The sequence below is a fragment of the Electrona antarctica genome (assembly GCF_951216825.1).
Source record: "Electrona antarctica genome assembly, chromosome: 12".
Lineage (NCBI taxonomy): Eukaryota > Metazoa > Chordata > Actinopteri > Myctophiformes > Myctophidae > Electrona > Electrona antarctica.
In genome coordinates this window covers 41318427-41343211 of record NC_136793.1, presented here as the reverse complement: position 1 = coordinate 41343211, position 24785 = coordinate 41318427, and the positions used below count along the sequence as shown (strand labels likewise).

The window sequence follows — 24785 nt, the reverse complement described above, 5'->3', positions numbered from 1 at the left end:
TCAGAGTGGTCTAAGGCAATGAAGTTGCATATGATTGGTACCACAACATTCCATGCAATCCAAAAGGCATATCTACACCCTGCCATTGAGGCACTGTACCAGCAACAGCGGAATGAACTCCTGGCACGAGTCTTCCAGAAGCAGGCACCAGAGGATGATGATATGTGGCCCCAACAACTGCCCCAACTCTTGGGTGATGCCAGATGTGACTCACCTGGATTCAGTGGCAAATACTGCCATTACTCCTTCATGTTGGACGACACGAAGGAGATCATTCACACTGAACTAGTACAGGTAATTTTGAGGTTTTTAAATGTTGTGTTCACAGCAGGATCGTCGAGTGTAGTAGCATGCTGTTATTGAAATAACTTTCGGTTCTGCTGCGTTTTGTTTCTTGCTCCTCCTTCCAGGTCACAGAAGCATCCAGCTCCGTTATGATGGAACCAAAGGGCTTCAAGCGTGGACTGACAGGTCCTCATTATGCTTTATTGCTGTTATGTTGCCTTGTTTGTTTCATTTTGATAATTGTACAGCACCTTGTAACTATGTTTTGAAAGGCACTTCATAAATAAAATTTCCATACTTGCAGTGCTGCTTGGTATGGGGCTAGATGTGGAGGTGATAGCCACAGACCGCTCTCCCTCAATCAGGAAGATGATGAGGATTGAACACCCCGAGATCAAACACGAGTTTGATATATGGCATACTGCTAAAGGTTAGCTTTATTTATGGCGGGTATTGGTTGTGTAGAACGGTGAGAAAATAATGTCTCGGGTTCAAAGCTGTTTATATACTAAGCTCATATTATGCTTATATACTGTGATGCAATACAGTGCACTGTGTGTGTGTTGTTTTTGCAGGTTTCCTAAAAAAGTTGAAATCCAGAAGCCAGAAAAAATGCATGGAGCTATTGCGCGGTTGGACAATGTGAGTGTTTCGTCAAAGTAGACACATTTCAAACATGCCATTTGTTCGGGATGTCTAATCACTTTTTCTTGATGTATGTTCTTCAAAGGTCCATTTATAACCACATGTGGTTTTCCTGTGGAACCTGTGAGGGTGACACAGAGGTGTGCATCTATAATATTCTGGATTGTTCTCAGACAGTTGCAATTTCTTTCCATTGTGCCAGTCATTACCAAGCAGTGTAACTGATATTCACACTACTGTAGCTACTGCAGCAGCGCTGGCTGTCCGTCCTTCACCATGTGTGTGATGAGCACACGTGGATAGAGGATGGCAACACGTACCGGTGCTGTCATCTTCCATTCAGTGCAGATCAGCGGCGGAAGACGAAGTGGCTGAAGAGTGACTCTGCATCCTTCAGGACGCTGGCCTCACTGGTACAGGATGGTAGGCTTCTGAAGGACCTTGGTCAAATGGGGCTCTTCATGCATACTGGTAAGTTCCAATTTCCAAATGATACATACTGTTTTACAGTAGGGGCTATATCTTGCGCAACACCTTATCTCTAAACTATTTTGCCATATTTTACTATTTAAAAATACCTTTTTAAAATAGTTCAAATAGCCGATCTACAAGCTCACAATGTCTCGATGTAGATGGCTAATTGAACTATTTTAAAATAGTAAAAATGGCAAATTAGTTTAGGGATAAGGGTGGCGCAAGATGGAGCCCTAGATGTTTATGTGCTTTCATGCTGCAACACACAGGTGAGCTGGAGGTGTTCCACAGTGCTCTTCTGAAGTACATGCCTAAGCGCCAACACTTCTCCTATATGGGGATGCAGGAGAGATCTCATCTTGCCATAATGGATCACAATGAAAATATTGTAAAGAGGAGGCAAGCCACTACTACTACAGGTGTGTTTTGGGAGCAGATATCAAATTTTATTTGTTACACTTGCTGCATAATTTCAATGGTGAGTCCTTCTCAAAACTTTTTTCTCTTTCATTTTAGGTGCACTGCGTCACAAGAGGGTCGCTTGCAGGCGCTCAGGCAAATGGGTCATAAAAAAGATTTACAAGCCTCGCACCACCAACTTCAGACACCGGCTCATGGACATGGTGTATGAGCGCCGTCAGGACCCAGATGTGCAGTACAAAGCCCCGACATCCTCACTTGATCAGCCTCAACCAGATCTTCCACCCAACATTGCTCCGACACCTGCACGTCCACTGCAGGAATTACTGGCCAGGCATATGAGTCGGCTCTAACAGGTAAGTCCTACATGATGAGAAACCAAAAGTCTTCTCCTTGATTGTGACAGTGACACCTCTCCTCTCCTGATGCAGTTGCTGCCGGGGACCATGCAGATGACTCAACGTTGATGGGCTTCTTCAGTGACGGCAAGACTGTACAGTGGTGTCATGACAACCTCACACTCAACGAAGGACACTCAAGGAGCTGATTATGGACCACAGGAGGCTGGGAATCTACTGTGTTGCAGCAGTGGAGACGGTCAGCAATTTCAAGTTCCTTGTCGCGCTGCTTCATTCCATTGTCATTACTTGAACCCTGCAGTGTTGTGTGTGTGTGTATATACATTTGATCTGCTTATATTGAGAACATAACTTTTGACACATCTGACCATTTTCTTGTCTTCTATGTCTCTCATTTGCAGGAAATGGAAAATGGCAGTTTTGTTCAACACTCAAAGTTCAAGTACACATCACGAGGACCTCCAAATGGTCCATTTCGCCGCAGGTTGAAAACCCACCTCTTCAGGAATCACTACCCTTCCTCTCTGCCTGACCTACTTGTTGTTAACTAGTTGTACGAACGTTTGTTTTCTATTGTTGTATTGTTTATTGGATCTTGTTTAGTCGATACACTTAATTGTTTTAGCTCATGCTCATTTGATTTAGCTATTTTGTCTCATCCGGTTAAGGAAATAGGTAGCTGATATATTGCACTTTTACCTTAGCGCTAGGTATACTCTTGGTTGCTTGTTTTTGCAGAAAATGCACTAAAGACTTCTGGTGATTAGTAGTTTTTGTTCCCTACCTATGTTGAATACACTTATTGTAAGTCGCTTTGGATAAAAGCGTCTGCTAAATGACTGTAATGTAAATGTAATGTCCACAAACTGCATGTGCTGAAAAAGGCAGAACACTTTCCATGATCCATCAAGCTGGGTGTTGAGTCTTGCTGCTGCATGGCTATGTGGCACATCAAACAGGAATTATCAATTCTATCTTCCTGTATTTTGTAAATGCAAATCATTTCACACATTTTCACTCCTCTAAACTTGTGATGTGACAATAACTGGACCAGATATCATATTTATATATTTGGAGTACAAGGAAAGTGTGTTGGATACCCATATACTGTTTTGGCAGAACATGTCTGTGTGCATTCATGCTTATTCTACAGCTTACTCAATGCAATTTGAGAAACCACAACGCATACAATGTTACTATTATTTCTAGGTGTGCCTATTGAATCAAGCAGCAATGCAAACTTTTTACCTGTATCTCATTACTTATGTATTTGTCAATCAAGGTGTGCCTATTGAATCAGCAACAATGCATCATGTTCGTCCTTCGCAAGCGAAGATGGCCAATTGACTTCACGTCTTGTGGGTGCGAAGATGGCTGATGAGGCCGGTCCGTGCACGGAATGTCCCATTGCTGTGAGGGCATGTGATGTCTGGGGGGTGGCGCAGCAGAGCGCCAGTTGGAGCACTGTTGGGCATCGGCCTCCCAGGTCTCAGGATCCAGACCGCAGCTCTTGAGGCTGGCCTTCATTGCTTGTTTATTTTTAGTGAATGGTTGCCATGGAGAATTTTGCATACTGTAATTGTAATGCCCTGGTTTTAGAGAACATTCTTGTATGTGCCGATGTTGAAGTAAAAAGAAAAAAAACTACTGCATCACTGTGTCCTTTTCCCATTGTTAGCATATACCAAGCTATGTCATGTACGATGCAATTGTTATTTGTCAGCCCGTGAAGTTGATAATGGTGATACATCATACATATTGACCTCAGACTAGTAGACTTGAATGCTTAGAAAGCATTATAAGCTCTCTGCTTATGTTTTTTACTCTTCACATGTTCTTGGGTAGTTTTCACTGTTATCTGACTAATGGACAGTAATATTTCTTTATCAGACATTGTCAAATAAATCCTGGGCCAAATGAGACTATCAGACCATTTCTAATGATGTTCAAAAGGACCCTTCACTTTACACTACAGTGTCAGTGCCACAGCTGAAATGCTATCAAATGGTTATGAAACAGTTTAATTACTGGTCAAGTAATAAATACAGTATCCTACTTATTACAATATTGCACCCAAAATGTGAAGTTCAGTGTTATTATAGGCAAATTCAATGAATATTGCAACCAAAATGTGAAGCTCAATTTTATTGACAAAAGTATAGAAAATTATATTGCAACTGTTATAGTTCTCCAAAAGCTGCACGGACTTCCTGGAAACCACGGTACTGTCCCGTTGGAGAGGGAAATTTGGACCGGATGGCCTTTATGACACATGCCGGTAAGACGATACGGTTTTCAGCACCAAGTTTCTCGCCTTGTAAAGTCCACTCCAAAAAGTGCCTGTAGGCTACCAAGCGATATTGACTGAAAGATATAATTGACAATAAAACAGAAGTGATTAGATACAACTAATGTCAGACACAGACTGGAATATTCCACTAATATGACGGCTCGAAAATAATACATAGCAGTTGAATAGAAATTACTCTTTCAATGCTTACAGTAAATTTACACACTGTCCTAAAGTCTTATTGACATGTAAAACGAGAACAGTGGTTCCCAAGGTGGGGTGTTGATTTTACAATATAAATTGGGGTTTCCAGAGATAGAAATGCCATTAAAATAGGGGTCTGTAGACTAATGCATGTCAAACTGGGGGTCCTTGACATGAAAAGGTTTGGGAACCACTGGTCTAGAAGAAGGAATGCAAGCCACCACTAGTGAAACAAACAATAACACAATTTCCAGCTGCGTGTAGCTCCAGAAATCCAAGAATAAAGATAGATTGATGCCATATTGGTGTGTTGCTCAAGTAGGATAGGCCAGGCTTATTATTGTATTTAGAAAACAGGCTAATGCACTCAGATCAGGACTCGTGTTGACTCCTAGCCCTGGTCCAGTGCGTTAGACACTCGACCAGGGCTAGTTGGCTCCATCATGTACCTTCAGCTGGTTTAGCATACCCAAAGCAAAAAGACAACATAAGAAGTTGAAGAGCGGCTACAATGCTACATTTCTATTTTCTAGCAATAAACTTACTCGTGAGTCAACAGTCCATCCAAACCCGCTGGTTCGGGTTGTTCCGCCCAGTTCTTTTTGGGAATCCTGAAATAGGTTTCCAGGACATGTCTGTCTATGTGCGGTCCAAAACTGTTGTGGATAGTGACACATATCGGCTGCCCTGGTGCCCCCCCCCTGGCATCTCGCTCATCCAACAGTTCATCTAACAGGAATTGTGCACGGGGGAATTCATGACAACACAGCGAGTCTCTTTCAGTGTCCATGGGCACGCAGTTGGTGCACAGGCACCAGGAATCATTCCCGACGCGCTGCTCCTCCACGTCCGTCCCAGCAACAACTACTGCTGCCTGCCTGGCTGCAGCAGCAGCAGCTGCCTCCTCCTCATCTCTGCGCTGGAGTTGTTCCTCTGTGTATACTGGTTCAAACAAATAACCCTGCTGCACTTCTGATTCCACAATGACTTGGAAATAGTCCTCTTCGTCCATGGAGCGCTCACTCTCTGGTGTTCCTGCAGACGCCATGATGTAAACAATGCGAGGAATGCAGCGGTGCGGTGGGGGTGGAGTCATCAAAGGTTGTAGGAGGTAGAGACCAGCCCCAAAACACAGTCGTCACGGAAGGGACACCCCAGTGTCCGTGACGACTGTGTTTTGGGGCTGGTCTCTGACGAGACAACCTGTAGTCCGGAATGAACACGGAAGAGTGTCTCTGACGTCAAAGCCACTTCGATAATATCAAATATCTAAAACCAGAGATTACACAAAAAATAACGCCAGGAAAGGGTTCTAAATCTTATAAAGGTCATTGACATATATTTTTTTGCTAAAAGGGTGAAGTGTCCCTTTAAGTAAACAAAAGCTGGTGTCATTAATTGAAATATATTAATGAATAAAATGCTCAATGTTCTCAAGCAGCATTATATGTAGCCTGAATTTGACCAAAAAAAACTTTGCGTATCATGAAAATGCATTTACTAGGCCCTATTCTGCTTGACTCTATTCACTTTCGGGTCCTTCCATAGAGATAAAAAAACAGCTCTTATCTCTCTCCTTTTAAAAAAGGACAAGGATCCAACAGAAGTTGCTAGTTACCGCCCCCTATCAATTTTAAACTCTGACTTTAAACTATTTGCTAAAGTACTCGCTAGGAGGTTAGATACCTGCATCACTTCTCTGATTCACTCAGATCAAACGGGTTTTGTGAAGACGCGTTTAGCCTCTGATGGATATATTATAGACATGGACACATATATATCAATCAGTTGATATATTATAAAACAGCCAGGTGCATAGACTGCACACAAGAGGAGAGCGTAAGTTGAGACAGCTGTTTTTCTATACAATGCAATCTGTGGCAACTGGCTCACGGTAAGATCCTTTGAGATTATGCTTAGTTATTTACAACTAGGCTTGAAGAAACAGAGGGGGTAATTAAACCCCACAGGGGTCTGCGTGAACTCCTTACCCTAGATGCATCCATAAGATAACAGCTGCATGGCACATCTTAGGTCAAGCTCTGCTCTGCTCTATCTGTCTGTCCTGTCTGTCATGAATGCAACGTATCTTTGTCAAATATGCATCTAGAGTCAAGAATACAGTCTAACTATTTCATTGCAGGTGTTAAATAATGTTCTGTATATTTTATATGGTACATTCATTCTTATTGGTATAGTTTCATCTGTTGCTAAGTTCTCATAGGAACCCTTGCCTGACAGTCCTGGCTCACTGATTGGCCAGTAAGTAAGGACAATTCTGAGTCCCACCCTCATGAGAGGGGGGGGAGTTTTAAACTTGCATTAGTATATACATGTTTTCGTTCTTATGGTGTGCTCACTCGTACTAAGCTGATTTGAATAGGCGTGTGCGTGTGACTCCAAGGGCCTTTGTTCCCGAAAACTGCCTTGTAAAACTGCATTCATACCTCTTTCAATAAAACTTGGATACGACTTTTAAGACAAAGAGAAACTCTCCGTTTGGACTTCCTTGACACACCACACCACTGCAAACTACACAGAACCGTTATTAAATATACTTCAGATGGTGCCGATGCCCGGTTGCTGAAGGATCCCTCGTCTTGAGCTGGGTGAGTTTAAAAATTATTATTACAGCTGTTTCACGAGGGGAGCCTGGTAAATTCGATCCAGGGTCGGATCTGTGCATATAGGCCAGTGGTGAGGTGTCTCAGAGCGCGGGAATTTATCTTTTTCTTGCTGGGCAGTGGCAACGCATTCCATTTACCATTGTTTTATTTTAACTGTAAACGCCGGGCGAGCAAAAACCTCGTCCTAAACCCTGGTTTAAATTTCATTTTTTACGACAATTAAGTTGAAACTAGTTTTTGTAATGTTCCGCCGTCAAAGTGGCGGTTCATTATAAATACATATACCTGGCCAAACGTGCAGAAGATATGGCGTAGCCATATAGAACAATACCTTTGCTTCCTGTGGGGGAGCGTGGATTCTGATATGCCTTATAGGTTAAAGCGATTTCAAACGGCACACGTTTTTCGGGGAACCGGTGGGGTTGTGGATAGTAGCATGCGAGCAGACTACACAGTTGCGCAGTGCTGTTCTGACCCCGCTGGGAGTTCCGGAAGGCGCGCGCGGTTTGCGAGCGTTTTTCATGACCACGTTCTATTTGCGTGGCGGTCCTCGTATTACATGGGGTGCACAATATTTGGACGGTTTTGTGCATTCCTGAGGGCTAGCCGAAAGTGTTTAGTGGGAAAACTGAGGCCCCACGTTATTGGGTGTATGGAATAGGAATCTGAAATTTTGGATATTAATATTAATATTTATTGATATTATTCTTCTGAGATTGTCTGGATTACGCACGGCCCAGTAAGACGAGCCGGCGAGCGTATTGCAAAACCGAGATTTTGTGACGTATATATATATACGATGCTATAAGTGCGCGCACTGCTGTGTACGTGTGTTTTTTTTGCTTACACTGCTGCTGGGGAGATGTGCCTGCATTTATGGTGATTGTTATGATCACTTTGTGCTGGCACTATTTCCTCCTGGCGGTGACATGTGGAAGAACACGGGTGTACGTTTAAATGTTTTACACCTTCGTATAAGTGGGGGTGGGGGGTCTCTGCTCGACGGGGTATGGGGTCCTTTGTTTAAGAGAAGTACAGGGGCTTTTGCTGAAACATCGCGTGGGGTGTGATGGCAGAGTCGTATTTCCTTTGTTCTGTGGACAAGGGTCTGGACAGGTAAAGTATGGCGATGTTATGTTGTTGCTACACTTTTGCCAATGATTTGTCGTCAGCGTACTGCTTTCCACGTTTGGGCGTATTGTTTTGGGGGAGTGGGTAACCTATATGAGGAGCAAGTGTTTCCAGGAATCGGATCTTTTTTCGCTTTTTTAAATGTTTCTGCATTACTAAACGTGCGTCTTACATTCGATTAGGTTACGCTTTGCTTTTCATTGTGTTTATGGTTGCTCTTCCTGTGAGGCCTGGGTGGGACGTGCAGCGTGCCGATTTATTTTTGCTGTTTGTATCATTTGGGTGACGCTCATTTGGATGTGCTCATCTTGTTGTTAATATCTCTTCGTGGCCATTTTGGTTTTCCCAGTGGCATTGCGGCTCTTTGAGTACTGGCTATCCGGCGGCCGTACTGTCTTTGTTCCCGTTCGGGAGCGTTTCTTTATTTTTTACAGTCTCCTCATACTTCCGGTGTGTGAGCGGGTTTGTTTTGGGTTGGCTAGGGGCGTGGTTTTTGTTCTTTCTGTCAGCAACTACTGCTCCCTTGTGCCGTTCCGTGCGCGTGCGTGTGCGTGCACTCCTCTCTTTCGCTCCCGTTTTCCTTGGGAAATTATGACGTTTCCTTTGAGGTGGATCAGTTTTATTTCTGATTTAATCGACGTTATTGGGGTTACGTGACCGCATGTGTTCTGGTGCTGCCATGGGTCGTTTGACTCGTTTCCTCTGTCTTTGGCTTGACAAACTAGCCTTTTGATGCGTGTATGTGCGTGCCTGGGGCTGTGGGTGTCTGTGTATGTCTGTCCGTATGGGTGATTGAATGTTTTATGGGTGGCTTATACCTGTGGTGATGCCCGGTGCTTGGGCACTGTTCTTATGGTGGACAGAATCCTGTCTATCTTTCCTATATGTGGCTGGGGCTGCATGTTATTGATACATGGAGAAGTTTCATGTCTCAAATGGGGGGAGGTGTCGTTGGAATTTTTATTGATTTAAGGCATTGCAATATGTCTGTATACGAAATACGAGGGTTAAAAATGGTTTTAGATTACTCTTTATGTGTGCTTTTGTGGATGTTGTCTGTCTGTGTTGAGTATTCATTGAAGGAACAAAACAGTCTAGAGGCATCTAGGATGTTCATTTTCTGGCTGGACCAGAGAATGAATTCTGTTGGGTTTTGATAATGTTATTTATTCACTTGGACGGCATGTGTATGGGCACATATTTAGACGTGGTCTGGATCTGTTTGTTTGAAAATTGTATTTTGAATACGAAAAGATGAGTAGGCTACATTTTTGTGTCATTCTTTTCTACATATTATTTTTATTCAACCCGGGTGAAAATAATTGCTAGAATGACTATTATGATCAGACCATTTTTGAGTTGAGTGGTGCGGTCTTGAATGTGTACTGAATGGGTGTTGGGCTGTGCAACAATTTTTGCCAGCCAGGAGACATGCATAGCTCTGCACAGTAAGGATGGCTTCACCGACAAACAAAGGTTTGGTTCAGTTAGGCCATGCAGTATAGTCTATTTTTTGATGAATTGAACAATGGTGGACCCTCTTGTAAGCTGTCCACTCACAGTTAGCGGCCTTTGGGTTGAGTTTGTGCTTGAAGGGTACTGTAATTCTGCAAACTGTTGATAAATATTTCAATCAATCAATTATCTTTAAGACTCAAACGGCTGGTTGCATTAATTGACAAGAGGCTAGCTGTGGAGTCACTAAAGATGGCCTAAGATAACAATCTGTTAAAGCTTACAATAGCTGTGAGTTCATCCTGTCATATAACAGACAGGGACCTTTTATTACTTAGGAATGCTCTCGGAATAGACCACCTGTGGTGACGTGTTGACTGAGGCAACGGAGGGTCAACACACACACACACACAAGATGGGACAGAGTACAGTGGACTGATTCCTTGTCCTTCTACCTTGTCCCATGGGTGAAGTTATACGTGTGTGTGTGAAGTGGTTATGTTTGAAGAGTTGGAAAATAGTACTACTGAACCGTGGTAGTGATTTAAATCAACTCTGTGAGAGTCCTGTGTGAGTGAATGAATGGATGACTGTACTCATACAAAATTTAATTGGGGACAGATCAAATTGTGTCCAGTAGGATATTGCTGGTAGAGGCCGTTCTATGAGTAATAAGTAAATAAAAATACAGCTAAATAGGAGTACTGGGGACAATTTTTACATGCTTCAACATAAGGTGCTGTAGGGTAGGGGGTGACCTTCCTTACACCCTCAATAAATAACTTGTTTAGTTTCAGAAGGAGGGGGGATCGCTATCGCCCTGAATCAACACTATGTTTCAGGTGAAGAGAGCTTTAGGGCTATCTCCTCTCCTTTGTTTTAAAAAGACCCACTGTGAGCTGTGAGCAAAATGTATTGGGGGGCTATTTACAGTAAACAGATGGCTACCCCTGTTCAAAGATCTTTACTATAGTTAGGTTTATTACATCCTTTCTGTAGTAAGATGACATTCAGCATACCAGCTGACAAATATTTTTTATATGTTTTGACCACTAAATGGCATATTGTTACAATGTTTCCTTCATCTCTTTCTGAGAGATCTTTCATGTCACCTTACTGTGACATGTGGTTGAAATTTCATTTGAGGGTTACTGTGAGGGGGGTTGAGGGGCAATGTATTTCATGTGTAGGATGTACCAGTCATTTCCACAACATAGTGGGTTCTTTGTCCTTATGCTGACAAACGTCAATCTGTAATCCGTTCGTGGGCACGTCTTGTGCAAATATACAATAGTAACAACAGAGTGAGTCGTCATTTGGCGACCAGGTTATATTATCTTTGGGCCTTGTAGTTGTTCTCTTCTGTTACTGATGATTTCGGAATCAGGGGATATGACTACAACTCCCTTTAGCTCAAATGTTTGCAGGATACAGATACACATGTCTATTAAATCTGTTATTAATTATAAATACCATTTCTGTGGCTGTACTCGACAGTTTACATTTTTATAAAGTTAATCTGTTGCTAGGATGGATTGATCGTAGGTTAATTGTTTCCTTTTTCAGGTGATTAAGTAGTAACATTTTCAGTTTTTATTTCTTTCAGTTGCATGCGTGGTGGACAATACATGGGTGAGTATTGGAACGGCCTTCTCTTTGACAAAGTTTTTGTCTTAATTTTGAACAACTGGTAGGAATATTCCCAGGTGTTTGGTGTGTATACTTGAATTTATAGTGTACATTTTTTAGGAGGCCGGTCAATACTCTATTCATGATATAGCCTACCACGTTTTTTGTAACACATTTTTGGCCCGTAATTATAGTTAGTCTTTTAAACCCCTTCTCACGATTTTCTTTTTAAAAGTAAAACCATTTGGTAGTCCATTTGGATATACGTGAGTTTTAGTGTAGGGAGTTTGCCCCATCTTTTGTTTTCGAGTTCTATTAACCTGCATGGGTGATGGTGCATGACTGTTACATGACTAGACGTTGTTCTGCCAGTTTCAACTCACAGGGTAACCTTGTCTTGAAACATTCAGTGTGTGACATGTTCTAACAATTTGTTTGGTTTGTATTGTTTATTGTTGACTTAGTTTAAGTTTAAAGGGGGGCTATTGTGGGTACTAATACACAGTAGGATTTTTGGGAAGTCACTGCATTTGTGATTTTCCGGTTAATGACACCCTTTTCACTACACTATGTTATAGGAGGATATTTGAGTTTTATAATAGGTTAATTTGGTTTCTGTCTCTGAACACCTAAATTTCGTTGCTTTTGTTTCCGCCTGTAGATACATATTTTTGTATCTATTCGTGTGAATTGTATATAGCTATACAGTTCACGGTGTACATGCTTCCTGTGATAACCGCGTTAATAACTGGTTTTCAGGTTGACCATTGTGAATCAGTGTGTTTCCTTTAGGGTTTTGACAACTAATATATGGGGTAATTTTGCATCACAGGGGGGTTATTTTTGGACAATTGTGGGTGCTTATAGTAGCGATAGAAGTGACTATAATTGTAATTCAATATTCTCTGACCTTAAGGTGTGCCCATATACCGCTCCAGTATGAGTGGGTCACATACACACGCATGCTCCTCCCAACCAAATGGACTGATGGCCGAATTAACTTCAATTTTGGTTGAATGGGACTCTAAATGGGACTTATGGGGCCCTTCTGGCCCATGGCCACAGGATAGCGTATTTTCTCCAGTTGTCATCAATGCCTTGAACGTACGAATACAGGACTATAGACTGGTCCTGGAGCATAGGGTTAGGGCAGAACGAAGGTTGATGGATCTCTTTCTCCAAAGAGGACAGGAAATGTGTGAGGCTTATGCCCAATGTCATGTTGATGGGTCACCAGTACAGAACACCCTGTCCACATACGTTGATGGGTCCCCAGTACAGGACACCCTGTCCACATCCGTTCGCTCTCCTGATGGAGGAGCCTGCGTTTTTGATGCACGTGACTTAGATTTTTCTAGCCCCGATCCGGATGACGCATCAACGATCGCGGTGCCACAACGACCGGACGGCGGAAGTGGTGGACTGATTCTGGGAGGGGGTCCTGAGGCCACGGACGTGTGGATGGTAAAGCAACGGAATCGTAAGGATGTTCGCCCTTCTGATGATTTCTCTCCTTCTGATGTTGTTTTCTCTCCTTTGGATGCTACAGAACCTCCGCTGACATTTGTTAGACGTGCGTACCAGGCAATGGCGGATGTCGCTGGGTGTCACCCACCCAGCGTCTGGGCCGAGTTTCTTCTGAGAGAGAAAATTGAACAAGGCCTGCCTGAGGGTGTGCAGACCGACTTGAAGACTGTGATAGGACTGGCTGTTATGTCATCTGCCATGTATGAGGATTACATCGTTCATTATGTCCGCTTGTTTCGTGATAAGATAGTCTCCCAGCAGCGTGAGGATGAGGAGACGATAAGGCAGTTGCATAAGAGACAGTTACAATGTTTTCAACAGGAATTAGCGGTCCGTGCAGTGGACTCAGCCCCGCTGCCTCAGAACGGTCCACCAGTCGTTCAGGCACCTCTCAGGGTGGCGGGGCCACATGACGTTCCATTGCTCGACAACCATTCTGTTTTTCCTAGAGACGTCCAGCCTCGTCAGCGTTTTCGCCGTGGTCCCAAGCCGCGATACCAAGGTTGCTTCAGATGTGGTAGTTTGTCACATGTGGAGCGGTATTGTGTACAGTTGCCGCCCGGCTCCTGGCAGGGACAGCCGTCGTGGGGAGCATCATTTGGATGGCGTGGGATGATGGCGCCCGTCCAGCCGTTGCGCACCTGTCGTGGTTGGCCTGTGCCACCACCTGACCCTCAGTAAGAGTTCCTGCGGCTCAAGTTTACCGGGCGGAGATCTGTGGACTACAACTATGACGGCTGAGGTAACGTGTGTCAGTCATTGATCGTCTATTTTTGTTTGACATTTCTGGGAAAGCTGCTGATTTTTTCTTTTGGACATTAACATTGGGGCAAGTGTTATTTTTACCGCTTGTACAAGAAAAGAAAACCCGTCCCCTTCCCTTTCATGGTGAGGTGACAAACTGGTGACTGAAAAAAAAAAAGAAAAATGCTCACTTTCTTTTATCTTTGTGGTTGGAGATTGCATCCTTTTGTGTTCTTAAATTTTACTTTGTTATAGGTACTAAATAGTTGTGATTTTTAGTGGGCGATGGTGACGGTCTGTGTTTCAATATAGGTGGTTTGTTCGGTCATGAGGGGTAGCATGTGCGTGTTGGTTATTTTCTCTGTGTTTTCCTGGGGATGTTGAATTCCCAGGAAAAAGGGGGGAGTTGTATTATTTTATACTATATACACTTTATATTATAGAGGTCAAGTCTCTTGCATTTAACATAGTCTAAATGTAATCTCTCTCTCAAAAACCATGGTTAATACACACTTTGCCATGCCAGAACAAGAGAGATTAATACAAAACAGTGGGATTAATGTCAGAGAAAGTCACACTAAATTGTTTTAGGGTTGTCAAAATAACAAAGGGAACATGCCATGATTTGCAATTGAGTTGTTGGTGCTTTGAGGGGAATTAAATTACATTGGAGGTATATAAATGAAAGTCAAAACGAGGACTAATATGTTATAACACACTTTCTTGATTTTTGCATGGATGACTAATATTCTAACCGCATGATTTGAGAGGGACTTCTAACTTTCTTTGGAGGAAGGCTGCATGTCACCCTTTAATAGGTGGACATGGGAGAGGGTTCCATTCTGGTCATCTACACCGGAGTGATTTCCCGCTCCAGGGGCGTGTCAACAACTGACATCTGACAGCACCAAAAAGGGGGAGTGGCAACCCGACAGCATCCAGGGGGGTGTGTCAACCGGCAGCTGCCATCACAACAGAATGCTTCTCGCCTAGCCTCTATCGTCAGATCAACACAGCAGGTGACCTTCACGGCCACTGAGATAGCCGGAGAGGTGTCAACCCGACCACTATTCTGCAGCCGAGATTACAAGGATCTCCTATGTTCACACTGGAGAAAGGAGTGTTGTTCTCCTGCTGCTAGGGAGAAGGGAGCGTTTTGATGCTTCTGCTGTCATGATTGATATGGCTAAAGCAATAAGCTGTCATTCAGAATCAGAGCCTTGTGATGCTCAAAGGAGATTCTGTTGTCTTCTGCCTACTACAGTCCACTTTTGCCCCCGCCCCAAACCTAAGAGATCTACGTCCCATCATCAGTCAATGCAAACTATGCCGAGATCTGAGAATCAAGGAGGATTTTCCAAGCGTTGTTATTCTATAGGCGAAAAAATAATTGTGGGATATTTCCTACCGCGCGCTGGACGTCCGATTGAACAGTTTGTTGAAAGATGTTATGTTTTCATGTTTGTGTTTGTTGTTTTCTGTGCTGATACAGCTCAAGTAGATTTAACAAGGTACTGGTCTAGTAATGTTGTTAGAGATGTTTATTTTCGTTGTCTTTTTTCATGTTTTAAGTGTTAACTTTTCATTTATTTGAATTTAATCAATATAGGAATTTGATTTAGTCTAAAATAGGATTTCAGTTAAAGGACAGGTATTTGAATTTAATCAGTATAGGAATTTGATTTAGTCTAAATAGGATTTCAGTTAAAGAAGGAGTTTAATTTCTGTTTTCAGTTTCAGGCCTGTCATACAAGATGGGGTTTGTTCTGTTCTAATTTGATACAATTTAGGTAGTTAACAAAATGCTCCTGTATCTAGGGGGGCCTACATTGGGACGTGTCACGTCAAACTATGGTTTAATGATTAATTTTGCATTTTGGAAAAAAGAAAGGAAAAAAAAAAAAGATTTATTTTTGGAAAAATTAATTTGGCAGGTTATGAATTCTGATCCTGTAATTGTATTGCAACAGGCGTAAAAGCCTGTTGAGGGAGGAATATGATGGATATATTATAGACATGGACACATATATATCAATCAGTTGATATATTATAAAACAGCCAGGTGCATAGACTGCACACAAGAGGAGAGCGTAAGTTGAGACAGCTGTTTTTCTATACAATGCAATCTGTGGCAACTGGCTCACGGTAAGATCCTTTGAGATTATGCTTAGTTATTTACAACTAGGCTTGAAGAAACAGAGGGGGTAATTAAACCCCACAGGGGTCTGCGTGAACTCCTTACCCTAGATGCATCCATAAGATAACAGCTGCATGGCACATCTTAGGTCAAGCTCTGCTCTGCTCTATCTGTCTGTCCTGTCTGTCATGAATGCAACGTATCTTTGTCAAATATGCATCTAGAGTCAAGAATACAGTCTAACTATTTCATTGCAGGTGTTAAATAATGTTCTGTATATTTTATATGGTACATTCATTCTTATTGGTATAGTTTCATCTGTTGCTAAGTTCTCATAGGAACCCTTGCCTGACAGTCCTGGCTCACTGATTGGCCAGTAAGTAAGGACAATTCTGAGTCCCACCCTCATGAGAGGGGGGGGAGTTTTAAACTTGCATTAGTATTGTTACGGACCACGGTCCTGTTGTGATTTGATTATATTTGTTTAAGTATAATTATTATTTATGGTGACTATTAAACTGGGATAATAATTATAAGTTGGAAATCTATTATATATTGTATTATATAAGGCATATTATAAGCTGTGTTTCTTTTGTTCCCTAATAATGAATGAGACGATGAGACTGTTGGCTACAGATCTCATATGGATGAATACAGACATGGCTGTGAGTGACAGGTCCCTGACTGGACCTGCCCCTCCCTTCCTTATTCGCTCTCCCCGACAACACCAGTTTCCTGTTGGCTGAGCACTCTTCCTGTCGCTCTATAAAAGCTCAGTTGAACTTGGACTGCATCGGAGGACGACAGCATATCTAGCAGCAGAGACTCGATCCCTCTGTCCTTCGCTCGTTCGCCTGCCTTTTGTTTTGTTTAGTTTGTTCTTTATTCATTCGTTCAGTTTTGCCGTAAGTTGCCTTAGATCTATTTTTGTTTGGTTTTGTTGCCCAGTTATTTCGTTATTTAATATATATATATCTTCACTCATATATATATATATATAATAATTGTTACTATTCAGTCTGTAAATTGCTATTTATCTGTATGTAAAGCCCGGTTCCTACTCCACCATGTAGGGGTGCCAGGTAGTTTTCTTTTCCCTGATTTATTGTAATTTTGGTTAGTTAGGTTAGTTAGGGATTTAGAATTGTATTTTTGTTTAACTCTCGGTTAGGGCCTAAGTTAGGGGTAAACTTTTGATTTCCAGTTAGAGCCGTTTTCCTTAGAATAGAACCTGCACCTTGAAGCCAATACTATACAGTTGTGAAAATGTGAACCAAAGAACAAGAAATGTAAACTTTGTCTCTGCTAAACGGAAAAAGAGCTACAACAATAAACTAAGTTCTTTTTTCAACCCTGTCTCCTCTTGAATTATGTTATGTTCCTTCACCCTAGACGAAGGTGCGTAACATGATTGGGGGCTCGTAAAAGTAGATAGGACCATTGTTTGATATTAATTCGGAAAGTTAATAAAAAAAATTAAAAAAAAAGTGAACTCCAAATTTTGCCCAAAAATAATTTGGAGGTTCTTTTTTTTTTCGCTCTCAAGGTTACCCCTCGTAATTAGGTTTGTTTGTAAGTATTATTGTAATTTGGCTTCTTTGGATTCTGATCATTTTTTGGATACTTTTGAGTATTTAAATTATTTTTGCGGCCTAGTTTGGCCTTCGTTCGTTTCGTTGTTTTTTGTTAAAAGGCGGCGCGAGTGGAAGTGTTGTTCGTTCGTTTTCTCTTGTTCATTCCCGGTCTGGTGAGTAGTCAAACATTAGTTTTTTTTTTTTTTGTCTCTCTGTGGTTTGGCAGTTTGCTAGTGTAGGGGTTAGATTTAAATGTCTTCTGGTCAAATAGGAACAAGTAGTATTTTGTCTGATGAAATAGAGGAGGACACACACACACCTCCTGCTTCTCCCACTCTCCGAAATTTAGATAACTTTACGAAAGTGGAATTGAACCTGGTTGCCAAAGCCTTTAATATCCAGGTTCCAACCGGTCTTAATAAAGCCGGGTTGAAACGGTGTGTTGAGGGAAAACTCACCGAGAAAGGGCTCATGGAGAGCCAACAGCAGCATGTTAGTACATCTGTGCAGTCTAGCGGGGGTGCGGCCTCGCACGCCCCGGCATTATCTGACCTGGAAGATGGAGGGGATGCCTCCGCTTCCCAGAGTCCAACGGATACTAACGCCGCTGCTGGGGGAGTCCTCGACACACGGGGTCTCGAGCTCACTATCCGGTTGAGAAGGCTGGATCTTGATGTGAAGGCTATGGAGGTAGAGGCGCTTCAATTACGGATCAGGGCGGCGGAGCTCGAGAGGGAACCGCTCCCCCAGCACAGCTCACTGCAGTCGGCAGGAGCTGTTGGAACGTCTACGACCACCCATGGTGCGACACCGACCTTCGATATCAGTAAGCATATTTCCCTTGTCCCTCCCTTCAGAGAAGCGGAGGTAGATTCGTATTTTGATGCATTTGAGCGCATTGCTACCACTGTGAATTGGCCTAAAAACATGTGGAGTCTGTTATTGCAATGCAAACTTGTGGGAAAAGCGCGGGATGTGTGTGCGGCTTTATCTATCGATCAGAGTTTGGATTATGAAGTGGTTAAAAAGACCATATTACGCAGCTATGCCCTCGTACCCGAGGCGTATAGACAGCGCTTTCGTTCTTCATGTGAGAAAACTGCCGATCAAACCTATGTAGAATTTGCCAGAGAGAAATCTGTGTTGTTTGACAAATGGTGCACGGCTACTAAAGCTGTGACTGCTCACCAGATCCGTGAATTGATTTTGTTGGAGGAATTTAAATCCTGCTTAAATGAGCGCATTGTTGTCTACTTAAACGAGCAGAAAGTGGACAGTTTGGATAAAGCGGCGGTATGCGCCGACGAGTTTGTTTTGACACATCGATCTGTGTTTTCGTCTCCCTCTGCCCGCCGTGACCCTGCGGGGGGCAGATCGGGAAAAAAATCGTTTTCCAAAAACCCACCTAGTTCGGATGCTAATGCGGTCTCCTCGGAGACTCGTGAGTGTTTCTATTGCCATGAGAAGGGTCACCTCATTTCTTTGTGCCCTGCTCTGCAGCGCAAGGAGAATCAGAATCCAAAAAGACCAAAACCAGTGGGGTTTGTTCAAACTTTTTATCCGCCGCTCTCCCCTGTCACAGCTGAGGCTGTTTCGAGGGAAACGGTGGAGCAGTTTGGTCCATTCTTGCTAAAAGGGTTTGTCTCTCTGTCGGGCCAGGATGACGATAAAGTGCCAATCATGATCCTGCGCGACACTGGAGCCTCACAATCTCTCATCTTGCGTGATGTATTGCCTTTTTCAGAGAAGTCTTTCTGTGGTTCTGATGCTCTCGTGTTAGGAGTAGAAATGAATTCGTCGCGCGCTCCGTTGCATAATGTGTTTTTGTGTTCACCTCTGGTTTCTGGTCTTGTGCAGGTGGGTACCCGCGAGTGTTTACCAGTTGGTGGTGTGGCGCTGATTCTCGGCAATGATCTGGCGGGTGGAAAGGTGTTTCCCACGCCGGAGATTGTCGACAATCCTGTGGTCTGTTTGGATCAGTCGGTGAGTATTGGTGACACGGTTTTGTTCCCTGCGTGCGCTGTGACCCGGGCGCAAGCGAGGAGGGGCCGTGATGAGTCTGTCTTGAGTGACACATTCATGTGCTTTGATCAACCAGTGATTCGTTCTGCCGCAAAGCCTAGACAGAAGGATGATGGTGTACTGCATGTTTCGACTGATTTTGTGTTTGATGTTGATAAAGAGGCTTTCGTTTCGGCGCAGCAAAATGATCCATCTCTCACTGTTTTCTGGGAGGGCGCTCGAGTGCAGGACGCGCCGGGTGTGTACAGTGTTGTGGATGGCATTTTGACGCGCACTTGGTTTCCACCTACCGTCGGCAATCTCGGGTGGAATTCGGTGCAGCAGGTTGTTGTTCCGCAACCTTTTCGTTCTCAAGTTTTGAGTCTCGCTCATGACAATTTGGCTGGTCATTTAGGCATACGCAAAATGTACTCTCGCATCCTGCGCTATTTTTATTGGCCAGGATTGAAATCTGATGTGGCTAAATTCTGCCGTTCGTGTCATGTTTGCCAAATCATGGGCAAACCGAACCAAACTATTCCTCCCGCTCCGTTAGTGCCTATTCCGGTTATGGGAGAACCATTTGAACACATTATCATTGATTGCGTTGGCCCACTTCCCAAAACGAAGTCGGGTTATCAATACTTGCTCACTTTAATGTGCGCTGCCACTCGCTTCCCTGAGGCGATTCCGCTGCGTACATTAAAGGCCAAAGAAGTAATTAAGGCATTAATTAACTTTTTCTCCATTTTCGGTTTACCGGTTTCCCTACAGTCGGACCAGGGTACTAATTTTGTTTCGAAGCTTTTTGCTCAGGTTATGAAGACTTTGTCCATCAAACACAGACAGTCCAGTGCATATCATCCTGAGAGTCAGGGCGCCCTAGAGCGTTTCCATCAGACGCTCAAGTCAATGATGAAAAAGTACTGTACTGAGACGGGCAAAACGTGGGATGAAGGCTTGCCTTTTCTGCTTTTAGCAGTGAGGGAAAGTGTTCAAGAATCACTTGGTTTTAGCCCCTCTGAGCTTGTGTTCGGGCACAGCGTGCGCGGGCCTCTCCGTGTTTTCCGTGATCGCCTACTGTCCAAATCTACTGCCCCAGCCTCAAATGTATTGGACTATGTGTCTAATTTCAGGGAACGCCTGCACAAGGCCTGTGATTTTGCGCGTAGCGCACTGTCGGAGACACAGGGGAGGATGAAAAAACGCTTCGACCGTAAGGCGGTTAAACGTGACTTTCAAGTGGGTGACAGGGTGTTAATTTTACTCCCTTTGCTTACTTCCTCCCTCCAGGCTAAGTTCAGTGGGCCCTACGTCATTGAGAAAAAACTGAGTGACACTGATTATGTGGTCAGTACGCCAGACCGTCGGAGAAAAACCCGTGTGTGTCATGTTAACATGCTTAAACCTTATGTGACTCGTTCTGACAGGGATGCGCCTCCAGCCGCGCTAGTCCCTGTAGCTTCGTGTGTTCCCGTGGTGCCTTCTCTTTATTCCCCAGAGAGTGATGGCCTGCAGTCTAGGGGCTCTGGTGGCTCCACCCTGCAAAATTCTGAGTTTCTGAAAAATCTGTCTTATAATTTGCAGCACTTGGATCCTGTGGCTCGAGCGGACATGGTGAACTTGATTGAAAATAATTTGGCTTTGTTTTCAGACACGCCTACGTGCACTACTATTCTGTCCCACGATGTGGAGGTAGGTGATAGTCCTCCTATTAAGCAGCACGCTTACAGGGTTAATCCCACTAAGCGTGCGTTGATTAAAAAGGAGGTGGACTATCTGTTGGAACATGGTCTTGCTGTTCCTAGTTGTAGCGCGTGGAGTTCACCATGTATACTCGTGCCAAAGGCTGATGGCAGTCAACGCTTTTGTACTGATTTTAGAAAGGTGAATAACGTCACTACTCCGGACTCGTTTCCATTGCCGTTAATGTTGGACTGTGTCGATCGCGTTGGTGCTGCTAAATTCGTTACAAAACTCGATTTGCTTAAAGGTTACTGGCAGGTCCCTTTAACTGCTCGTGCGTCGGATATCTCTGCGTTTGTGACACCCGATGGCCTCTATCAGTATACTGTTATGCCATTCGGACTTCGGAATGCACCCGCTACGTTTCAACGTATGATGCGCGTTGTGCTAGCGGGCGTGGCTAATGTTGAGTCTTATCTTGATGACTTGGTAGCGTACAATGATACGTGGTCTGATCACATGCACACACTCGGGTTGATCTTCGAACGGTTGGCGGCGGCCAATTTAACCATTAATCTGTCAAAATGTGATTTCGGTAGGGCCACTGTGACGTACCTGGGGAGGGAAGTGGGTCAAGGTAAAGTTCGTGCCCTTGACGCCAAGGTCAAGGCTATTATTGATTACCCTGTGCCTACGTCTCGTCGTAGTCTCCGTCGTTTTCTCGGTATGTCCAGCTACTATCGTGCGTTCTGCAAAAATTTTGCGGATGTAGTTGCTCCTCTAACCAGTTTGACTTCTGTGAAAAAGCCTTATGTCTGGTCATCTGCATGTCAGCATGCTTTTGATTCTTGCAAAGCCCTCCTGTGTAGCACTCCTGTCCTGGCTGCCCCGGACTTCCATCAACCCTTCAAGCTGGAGGTGGACGCAAGCGGCAGTGGGGGTGGAGCAATTCTATTGCTCCACCAAGAAATTTAATCCGGCTCAAAACAACTACAGCACCATAGAAAAGGAGACCCTTGCGTTGCTCCTTGCTGTACAATTTTTTGAAGTTTATGTGGGATCCAGCTCTTTACCTGTAACGGTCTACACTGACCATAATCCTTTGGTCTTTTTGAAACAAATGAGAAATTCGAATCAACGGCTTATGCGATGGTCATTACTGGTACAGGACTTCAATTTACAAATTTGTCACAAGAAAGGTGCTGATAATGTCTTGGCAGATGCTCTTTCTCGTGTTTACTCCCCAGAGTAACTCAACTTCTTCTTTTGGGGGAGGAAGTTCTGTTTTGTGGGGGGGGTGTTACGGACCACGGTCCTGTTGTGATTTGATTATATTTGTTTAAGTATAATTATTATTTATGGTGACTATTAAACTGGGATAATAATTATAAGTTGGAAATCTATTATATATTGTATTATATAAGGCATATTATAAGCTGTGTTTCTTTTGTTCCCTAATAATGAATGAGACGATGAGACTGTTGGCTACAGATCTCATATGGATGAATACAGACATGGCTGTGAGTGACAGGTCCCTGACTGGACCTGCCCCTCCCTTCCTTATTCGCTCTCCCCGACAACACCAGTTTCCTGTTGGCTGAGCACTCTTCCTGTCGCTCTATAAAAGCTCAGTTGAACTTGGACTGCATCGGAGGACGACAGCATATCTAGCAGCAGAGACTCGATCCCTCTGTCCTTCGCTCGTTCGCCTGCCTTTTGTTTTGTTTAGTTTGTTCTTTATTCATTCGTTCAGTTTTGCCGTAAGTTGCCTTAGATCTATTTTTGTTTGGTTTTGTTGCCCAGTTATTTCGTTATTTAATATATATATATCTTCACTCATATATATATATATATAATAATTGTTACTATTCAGTCTGTAAATTGCTATTTATCTGTATGTAAAGCCCGGTTCCTACTCCACCATGTAGGGGTGCCAGGTAGTTTTCTTTTCCCTGATTTATTGTAATTTTGGTTAGTTAGGTTAGTTAGGGATTTAGAATTGTATTTTTGTTTAACTCTCGGTTAGGGCCTAAGTTAGGGGTAAACTTTTGATTTCCAGTTAGAGCCGTTTTCCTTAGAATAGAACCTGCACCTTGAAGCCAATACTATACAGTTGTGAAAATGTGAACCAAAGAACAAGAAATGTAAACTTTGTCTCTGCTAAACGGAAAAAGAGCTACAACAATAAACTAAGTTCTTTTTTCAACCCTGTCTCCTCTTGAATTATGTTATGTTCCTTCACCCTAGACGAAGGTGCGTAACAAGTATATAGACTACATGTTTTCGTTCTTATGGTGTGCTCACTCGTACTAAGCTGATTTGAATAGGCGTGTGCGTGTGACTCCAAGGGCCTTTGTTCCCGAAAACTGCCTTGTAAAACTGCATTCGTACCTCTTTCAATAAAACTTGGATACGACTTTTAAGACAAAGAGAAACTCTCCGTTTGGACTTCCTTGACACACCACACCACTGCAAACTACACAGAACCGTTATTAAATATACTTCACCTCTGACAATATTCGTTGTTTATTACATGTAATAAATGCTGCATCAGATGAGAGTCCATGGGCAATTCTATCATTAGACGCGGAAAAGGCGTTTGACCGTGTTGAATGGAGTTATTTATGGGCAGTTATGCAAAAATGTGGTTTTGGATCTCAATTCATAAAAATGGTTTGCACGCTTTATGTTTCTCCAACGGCACGAGTCCATAGCCTACCGGGCACCCACGTGCTTCAGAGTTTGTGTTACATAGAGGCACAAGACAAGGTTGTCCACTCTCTCCGGTTCTGTTTGCTCTCTCACTTGAACCGTTAGCACAAGCAATTAGGGAAAACCAATTGATCTCGGCTATAACAATTAAAGGAACCTCTCACCGTATTTCCCTATATGCTGACGACATACTATTATTTCTGTCAGATGTAGCTAATTCTGTTACTCAAGTTTTGAATCTTTTTGATAAGTTTAGCGTCTTTTCTGGTTATAAAATGAATTGGTCCAAATCGATACTTATGCCACTATATACGAAATCTGTTGATTTAAGCCACCTTCCAGTCCATCCACAAAACCATGGTTTCACCTATTTAGGCATTCAAATCAGACCCACAATCCCAACCTTAATTAAAGACAATTTACCTTGGTCTTAACTAAAGTTAAGAGGGACCTTAATGGTTGGCTTGGTTTAAAAGCGGGTCTTCATGGTCGAGTGTCCATTATAAAAATTAATATACTCCCTCGGATCAATTTCTTATTCTCTATACACTGACACCACGCTAGACAGGAACGCCCAAAAACGCCACATCCGGTTTTAGCCTGGGGTAAGAATTTTCTATGGCTGCCAATGCAACTTGGTCCAATCCTTAATCACATACGGACAAACATCTATGCCGATGCTATCTAACTTGCGGAGGTAGCGTGCCTTGTCCACGGGCAACAGATCTTTCAACGTATGGCATTGCAAATACGTTTGATAATCGCTACTCTGCTCAATATTGTTTTGAAAATGCCGCAAATTGCATTGCAGTGAACGAGCGCAAATCACAACTTCCCCCGGTTGTGGGCGGAGTCACAGTTTGAGGCGCCGATTACGCGCTGTGG

General features: G+C 43.2%; 1 long non-coding RNA gene across 1 annotated transcript; it reads left to right on the top strand.

Annotated features, from left to right (window-relative positions):
• The first annotated feature begins 1282 nt into the window (after window positions 1-1282).
• LOC306933814 lies at window positions 1283-2086 on the top strand. Its single transcript, XR_013791252.1, has 3 exons — window positions 1283-1401; window positions 1674-1823; window positions 1921-2086. It is a non-coding gene; the product is annotated as an uncharacterized lncRNA (long non-coding RNA).
• Window positions 2087-24785: the final 22699 nt, after the last annotated feature.